The sequence below is a fragment of the Aphelocoma coerulescens genome, chromosome 5 (assembly GCF_041296385.1).
Source record: "Aphelocoma coerulescens isolate FSJ_1873_10779 chromosome 5, UR_Acoe_1.0, whole genome shotgun sequence".
NCBI classification, from domain to species: domain Eukaryota; kingdom Metazoa; phylum Chordata; class Aves; order Passeriformes; family Corvidae; genus Aphelocoma; species Aphelocoma coerulescens.
This window is the reverse complement of record NC_091019.1, coordinates 31,037,421-31,044,865: the sequence shown is the minus strand read 5'-3', so window position 1 is coordinate 31,044,865 and position 7,445 is coordinate 31,037,421.

Below are 7,445 nucleotides of genomic sequence, written 5' to 3'. Positions count from 1 at the left end.
ATTCAGTGCTGAATTCACTCCAGGGGCTCTCATCCAGACAGCCCATTTATTTTGGGATTGTGTTCAATTTTCCTTAAAACAAAGGATTAGCCATGACTACAAGTTTCACACTGCAGTTGCTTAATCATAACTGCCTAGTTATAGCTATGATTGACAACAAAAAAACTGCAAAGTTTGATTCAAATCTTGAGGGACTAGATATCACCAGGAGCAATTTCCAATAAGTCATTTGTATGCAGCCACATAGTTTTGGTCATTACTAGTATAGATGTGTACCATTCCCATGCTCGATTGTCTCAGTGCCCAGGAACTTCTCTAGGAATTTTTAACTTACTAGTGTACATTTTTCCTGACAGTCCTATCTGGCTAATAATTTTAGAATATAACTATTCTTTTTTTTCCCAGATAATTGCAATAAAAATTCCATTTCTAGAATTTGAAGTCTCTAATAACAAAGGTATTTCCATTTTGCCATGTAGAACAAATTTCCACAGATCTGTCTTGTCCGTTTCTCTGTATTGTATCATTATATCCCTTGTTTTCAGAGGACTTGAAACCTAATTCATTTACAATTCCATCAGCATGCAACCTGAGACTTCAATCAAAGATAGTTCAGGTGTAGGGTGATCCTTTTTTACTCTTCTCAATCTTTGCATTCCAGACTTAAGTGAAGTTTTCTTATTAGAATTCCTGTTCTAAATTCAGCTGTATCTTTATAATAATCTCCCAGATTTCATTAGTTTTACTGGTGTTTACACCTCTCCAAGGTGACAGACAGAAAAGCTCAAAACATGCTGCCTGATGACAGAAGTAGCTTTGCAGACAGTTGACCTTCTGTTCCCTCAGTAACTTCTCTTGGCCCTGAAGTTTTTGGCCTAACAATGCTCTTTTACCATCCCAAGAGGGAACTTTGTAGAAATGAATCACCATTACCAAGTTTGACTAGGAGAACCCAAGCCCAATGGGAGTGATGTGATTAAGTATGTCTTCAAAAGCAAGGAACAGAAAAAGGGAACAGATAATTATCCTAAATATTTTAGGATCCCACTACTACATTTAGACATTAACACATATTTATTTACAGAATAGGATTGTTCATTACTACTTCTGATTAACAGGTGATTGGTTTTGGTTTTACTTTGTTTGCCTTTGAGAGAAATGTTTCCAAAAAGCCAGCTCAGCTCAACAGTCCACAAAATGGGTTATGAGTGAGTCACTACCTAGGCCAAACTAAATGGAATCCAACCACTAGGAAAGAAACACTATGCAAGAAAATTTTGTGTGCTGTGGAAAGTAAGACAGGCATCAAAATTGTTTAAAATTTTTGTGAGCAATATGAAAACCAATCCTTTCATTTCCTAGTGCTGGAACTGGCCCTGACTGAAGGAAACATGCAATGACAGATACTATAAACTTTGAAGGAAAGACACTTACAGTATAGCATTAGATTGTCTAAAATAATAGTAAATATCTGTATATTTCAAAAGAGTGTTCAGCTATGAACTGTGGTGAATTTGTGTTGTATGAACATAAGAAGGCAATCATAAAAATAACCACTGTTGTCCATTTTTCAGCTGCAAAACTAGGGACTGGTTCACTTTCACTAGATTGTGAATCCAGCTGTTGTCCCTAAAAGCGGGATTTATCACCCAATGTGCAGTAGGCCAATCTCACACACAGAGCTGAGGTATTTATTTCATATTTATGCAAAGATGGGTTCTGGGTGGTAAATCCACAGTTAGCACAGCAGTTCTCAAAAATTTATGTGACTTAACACATTTTAGCAAACAAGGAAATCAATGATCTGTTGGCTGCAAGTTACCTAATTCTTTTATTAATTAGTGTTCTACCATCTGTGGGTTCAATGCAAGAAGCCAATTCACACATAGAGTAGAGATACTTATTTCATGTCTGTGCAGAGAGGAGTGATGGGTGGTGGATCCTCAAAGCCAGCAGACCCTTAGTATGCCAGGTGCTTGTTTTTATATACTTGGAACATTAAAAAGTTGTCATTTCCCATATGGGTGGCCACCTAAAGCTGTAGTCAATGGCTTTGCTTTTTTTAAGTTCTTTTGCTTGTCCTGTACAATACTTAGTGAATTTTTAACCTTTTCTAGGTACTTTATTTCAGCACCACTGCAATAGAAGCCAAAATTTTTATACAGTAAAATAAATTTGGTCACAGTTGGCAAATGAAGACAGAAAGCATCAGGTGAACTAAATTCTATGAATTCCTGCATATTGACATATTAGATAAATAACTGTTGTGAAAGTTGAGCAATGCAGGCTTGTAAGGCTTATTATTTGGTGTGTATATTAGAATGAGAGGCAGCAGGAAACACAGTGATCCTAGGCACTACTGAAAAGGTGTTGAAATGTTACTTTCCTTTCCAAAGTAATGGGCAAAAGCCTTAGTCTAATATATTTATGTTTCCAGAGATGCATGTGTTTGTCCAAAGTCCAAAGTTCATTCTTTTCATTAATATTTGCTGAAAAGCTACTCCAGAGCAAGCTCATCCCTGGCACCATGAGTTGACACACCTTCCAGGAGCAATTGTCCTCTAGAAAGTTATTTTTCACAACTGGAACGAAATATGATAAAATAATATTCCCAGCACTATTATTTTTACAGGAATTGCTTAGTAATCCACACAAGTCAGGAGTCTATTAAGAGCTGTGACAGTGAGGGGTGATTCAGAGTGAGATCATGCTGAGATACTGATTCCTTACCATAATAAAGGCAGCTTGATTGCAGTAGCATTCCTGTAGTCAGGTAAGCTATGGAGGGCAATACAAGTTCTAGCAGCATTAGTCAAATGGCTTTAAGAAAAAAAGATAGGGACAAAGTAAACCTCTACCCTGATACCCCCGTGTGTGTTTAGTATTGTCACAGAAGTATTTCTTTACTTGTGAATCCTGGTTCATGTTGCCTCTTAAGAATAAACAAAAGCTAAAGGGAGAAGATTCTTTAAATCAAGTGCCATCAGTTATAAAAAATATTGATTTTTTTTTCATCTTGTCCTAATTTCTTAATATTTATAATGGTGTGGCTCTTCAGCTGTCATGTATTTTGTACTGTGAGAGGTGTCATTTAACAAAGGCTGACAAATAAGTGGTAACAAAAATCCAGTGTGCTTTGGATGTTGCTTCTCATGGTAAGTAGTCCATATGCTCAGTCCTTCTCTTCTTTTGGGTCAGTGGGTTTCCTGAGTTGGTGGTCACAATCTCCCCATGTCAGAATTACCTTTAGCCACTCAGAGCCAATTTCAGTACAGTTGCTGATTTGTCTTTATTTCTTTCTTACCTTGGGAGTTCTGCCAGATGTTCTTGTGGCCTGTAAACTCTTCATTCTTTGTGTCCACTATCAGTAGTACATTCTCCCCAAGCTTTGCTAACTTCCCACTGTGCCTGAGATCAAGCATGTCAAGTCCTAAACTTTAAGGAGGCCAACGAGTACTTTGTCTTTCTAACCACCTGGGCATCACTTAGAGCTTGCTTGTTAGCTGCTATCTGTTTTATGGATTAAATCTTTTGTGTTGATTAGGCTTGAAAATATACAAATATCAAAGAACATCCTTTCATAGAAAATTTTTACATATTTCACATTTTACAACAATAAGGCAGGACCTTGTTTCATAACCCCCTCCTGATTCCCAGTAACTCTGTAGGGAAATTGTTAATTATTTCTGTCTCTTGAGATGTCAGCATCATAATCAGTCTCTTCCCTTTTATCTCATTGTTTTAGTTTCCCTTTATTGCATTCCGTGTTCTTTAGGTCAAGCTGTCCTCCTTTTCCCAAAAACAGACACATACATCTGTTTCTTGTCTCCATCAACACAGCTGGTGGTGTTCCTTAAACAGGATTCTGCACCTGGTGTACAAAGCCAGTGTCATGCCCAGAGCCAAGCTATTTGGTCTATTTGCACAAATATGGGTGCTAGGCAGTAATTCCACAAAGCCGGCTTGGACCATATGCGTATTTATACATTTCAGATTTGCCCCCCCCCTCTCTCTAATACATATTCATTTTTATTCATAATTGACTGTCATCATCTTTGCTAACTAGTTCTGCATGTGCATAACTGCTCATCTTTTGAGTCAGTGGGTTTCTTGAGTCAGTGGGCCTTGAGTCCATGGTCATGATCTCCCACTGCCAGAATTACTTTTCCTCTGAGGACACCATTTCTGAGCCGAGGCAGTTCATCATCTTGTTTACCTTCTTGATTTAAGATGGGCCCCTTAGGACCTATTGGCTGGGGTCCTTGTTTCTTTGTTCCTTTACTGATCTTTTCAGGTCATCTTGACTTTCTGGCATAAACCAGCAATTTTTCCATGTACACTGAACAGCAAGTCTTGTAACTCATACAGCACTGGCACAACTTCTGGGAAACAAGTACAGTCTTTTACACAGAAAGGTGTCAAGGAAGGAGTCATACAAACACTGACAAATAGTCATTCGTGCTTAATTACTGATGACTATGACAAAATTCCTAATGCACATGTGCAAATCTTGGTCCAGTTCATTATATTATCATTTACACAGACAAATTTTCGGGGGGGGGGGGGGAAGGGGGTGTCTTTGTGTATTACAGTAATCTAACATAATTCTAAGTTATATTTTCATTCTATCAAGTTACTATTTAAACATATCCTATTACAGTTTCTTTGAAAAATTGGTTGTCAACTAAATAAGGATTTATAGTCTTCTGTTCCTGGGGCCTCTTCACATAGCATCCCGTTCCTGAGGTCTCTTCACTGCTCCATTACTCCAGCCCCCATTGTTATGGTTTCAAAACTGGCCTATAGCTTCTGGGGGCTTTTTATGAACTTTTAAGCATTTCTAGCTTCATGTGACATCATGACCACAGTTGGAAGTTCAGCTACAATCTTTAACAATAAACATTTGCAAAGGGTAATAAAATAAAACAGTATTAGGCAGAGACGCCTTTTTTTCTTATTTTTGGTTAAGCCAATCTTCTGCTTTGTATTTATTAGTCTTGTGCATTCCCATTTCCATCCCATCTCCCTTTGTACCTTGAAGTATTGCTGTCGTCTGCCCTGTATTTAATTTTTTTCCCTTCTGTTTTCTTACCCTCCATTTTCATCCCTTTCCTGGTTTTTTTCCTTGTTTTTGTTTGTTTGTTTGTTTATAGTTCGTTTTAATTTTTGTCCTCCTTCTTTTTGGCTTCTTCATTGACAATGAGAAAAACATGGTGTTTTTCATAAGAGCACCTATTAGTGTTTGGTGCTAAGCTGTGTAGTTTAGTGTCAGGATTTCATGCAAAATGTCAGCAACACCATGAAAAGACCTTGCCAGCCCAGACATAAATGTTACTTACTGCAGTTTATAGTAGCTGTTGTTACAAAAGCTAAGAGACCTGAGGCAGATGCCTTTCAAATAGCCTAATCTCTTTATTCAATATTTTAATGCACTGATTGTAGAAGAAGAAAATGCAGGATTACTTAGTCCTGTTTCTAACATTGCTGTTCTCTTCTGCTATACTACCTTTCTCTTTACTGGCTTCTCTTCACAGTTTTGTATCATCCCTAAATAGATTGCCAGGGAAGAAAAGAAGATCACAGACAGATGGCATTATCCTGCAATAAGAAATGGTAGCAGCAGCTGGAATGAGCTTCAAACTGAGAAAATACTTTGTGAGACAACTCAGAACTCTTTAGGAAAAGCACAGAAAGAAGCAGAAATAAGACAAGATGTTTTGGCCACACCAACACAGAATTTTACAACCAGAAGTATAGATTCACAGTAGTAAGATAAAAAGTAGTGAAATTTAGTTTTGCTACAGCACTCTGGTCTGGGTAGTGTAAGAGTGGTGTATGTGGTAAGAGTGTTGTATGTGCAACAGACCCTATTCTCTGCAAGACAGCCAGCAGGAACCAAGAAACAAAGCTCCAGTGAGAAGTGAGAAAAAGATGACTCCATAAATCTGCAAAATGAGTGCAAAGCAGAGGAGCATAGGTCTATAAATCCATTAAACAAGGAGATAACACAAACACCTGATAAAGCCAAAGAAGAAATTTGCTTGACTTTTGTGCAAACCTTTAGTCATTAGCCTAGTAAAATACAATCCCCTAAGCCAGTTCCCCCTAGAGCATGGGTGGCAAAATAAATGGGTACTGTGCCTTTAAATGAAGGCAAGAAAATCTAGAGCCAATGAATGCAGGGGAATGCTGCTGTTCCAGGGTTTGGGGTGCATAAAAGCAGGTACTGGCACTGCAGGTATGCCGGCTCTGTGGATCCAGCACCCGCTCTGCACACACAGGAAATACCCCTCTCGACTGTGTCAGTCGGCTTCCTGCACACCTGGTGAGAGAACCCATAGCTGGGACAGCAGTTCTGGTGATCCAGATGGAATGGTTGCAGAGCCAGATCGTCCTGCTGGTCTCCAGCGTGCACCGACCCTTTGGTCAGGGACCCCACCAAATCTTCTCCAGCGTCGGGATGCTGCAATGCCTGAGAGAGGTATTTGAGTAAGGCAAACGGGGGTGGGAGGAAGTGTATCAGCTTTCCTGGACCCCCGGAATTTTCTAGTTTGGTAAGTGCACTTTTGTTCCTTTTTCTTCTTAATTAAAGAAAAAAAAAAAGTCAGCCTCCACATAAGCCATGCATGAATGCTCAGTGTGGGGGCTTAATCAATCAGTGGGTTCCAGTGGTGTGCAGTGCAGAGACTACTGGAAATCCCAATCTAAGGGTAAAAGTATTGGGTAGCATATATTTAACAATGGGAACAAGTCAATCCACAATCCCCCCCCACCCTGCAGCCCTCGAGGTTGCAGCCTGAAAAACTGGAAGAAGTTTGGGGGCGACACAATGACAAAAGACAGAAATATATTGTAATCAGTTGTGGCCAAATTATAAATTGGACAACGGTAAAAGATGGCCACAACTCAGAAGCTTGAAGTATGATACCATATTGCGACTGATGCTGTTTTGCCAATGGGATGGGACACTGACCTCATCATGCTACAAGGAGTAGATCAGGAATGAAGGACACCAGAGGAACCACAGGCCAACAGAGGAGCAAATCCAGTTTTCTATGAAGGGTGGCTCCCAGATTTATCACAGTATCTTCATAGTTGTCAGATGTTTGTCCAGCTATCAGTGGTTCATTTTAGTGAGTGGTGATGTGGTCTGTGAGATGGCCTGCATTTTATGAACCCCATTTATTTTGTTTGAATTTGAAGGGAAATATGCTGTGTTGTGGGTTTTGTTACTTATAGTTAACTAATGCAGCCATTTGCCTGTGTGACAGGGACAGCTAAATTAGAAGCGCAGACTAGGGTCTACTCTCTCAGAACTACTAAGATATAAAGAATTAAGACATTTCAAAGCAGATATTGGTAAATAAAATTCTCCTGTGTTACAGTATATAGCTCAAGCAGGAAAGTTAGGATTTTCCTACTAAGATTGTAGAATACTGAAGAAC